We start from the raw sequence: 1538 nt of genomic DNA, 5'->3' as shown, positions 1-1538 counted from the left end.
AGTTTGAAGTTCGGGATCGAAAATCTCGGTTTTTCACCGATTTTGGGTGAGATTTTTAACCAAATCTCTTGATTTTTATGTCTATGACTTCGTTTTTCAGTACTCTATCAAACCCCAGTAGCCTCATATCTCATATTTGTGTTTTTGTCGTTCGATTTTTATGTTTTTAAGTTTTAGTTTAAAAAACAAACTTTAAATAAGTAAATAGGACTCATTTCTTGACGAAAATTCGGGTTCTTTATGTCAAAGTGTTGGTAAAAATATTACCAAGAGTTTGGCGCAAAAAGAATGAAGAAAAATGGTCAAGAAACGAGCAATTTTGAAGCTCGAAAAGCTTGAAAACGAGCAGCCATGGCTACTGTTTTCGTTGCTGATCTGTTTGGGCTGCTGATCTGTTGGGCTACTGTTTTCGTTGCTGATCTGTTTGGGCTGCTGATCTGTTTGGGCTACTGTTTTCGTTGCTGATCTGTTTGGGCTACTGATTTCGTTGGTACCTTGGGCTGGGTCACGGGCCCGTTTAGTTTTAAAAAATGGAATAAGAGGGCATGGTGAAGGTGGGACTTGAACCCACGACCTCAACCAAGTAGACTCAAAGCATTAACCAACAAGCTAACTTTATATTCTGTAATTATTATTCGCTGTTATTATTAATATGCATTACATATTTAAGTTTCAAAAATTAGCATTTAGTCTCTTAAATTTCCAGAAATAATCATAATAATTTTATGAGACTTTCGTTAAGTTTGTTTAAAATGCAAACCTTGACCCCATTTTGATTATTTATCTCGTTTAGTTACCAAAATGACCCTACAATATGGAAATCGGTATTTTAGCGATACTTTACGTATTTGCTTCATAAATTACCGAAATGACCCTATGTTTTGGGGATTGGTCTATGAACTTCATTTTTATATTATTATTTTTATAAAATTACCAAAATGACCATATATTTGGAAATCGGTATTTTAGCAATACTTTACGTATTTGCTTTATAAAATTACCGAAATGACCCAATGTCTTGGGAATTGGTATCTAAGTGTTATTTTAAATCTAATCCATATGAAATTACCAAAATGACCCTACAATGTGGAATTCGGTATTTTAGCGATACTTACGTATTTGCTTTATGAAATTACCGAAATGCCCCTAGACTTGGAAAAATTGGTATTCTCACATTATTTCGAGTATTAATTATGTTGAACTTTAAAGTTATGGAATGACCGTTATATTTATASRTGTGTGACATGTTGTCACCTTTATTTACTTGCAAATCTTAAACGAGACGTTTTGGTTACAAAACATTATTTACGTTGTGAACTATTTAGTTTAATTATTTTGGTAAAATATTTATTATTCAAGAAAATGTGAAGTGTAGTACATATTTTTATAAATTGTACAAGCAACAATTAATATTTAACGACGTCACATTATTAATAACATTTCAAGAAAATATTGGAGTGAAACATGAGATATGATGTTATCGGGGGTTGATCAATAAAAGGAAAAGTCGTGTTAACTTAAGGAATAGTAATCAATTT

This window comes from Cynara cardunculus, assembly GCF_001531365.2.
Source record: "Cynara cardunculus var. scolymus isolate 2C chromosome LG 9, CcrdV1, whole genome shotgun sequence".
Classification (NCBI taxonomy): Eukaryota; Viridiplantae; Streptophyta; class Magnoliopsida; order Asterales; family Asteraceae; genus Cynara; species Cynara cardunculus.
This window is presented reverse-complemented; position numbering follows the sequence as displayed.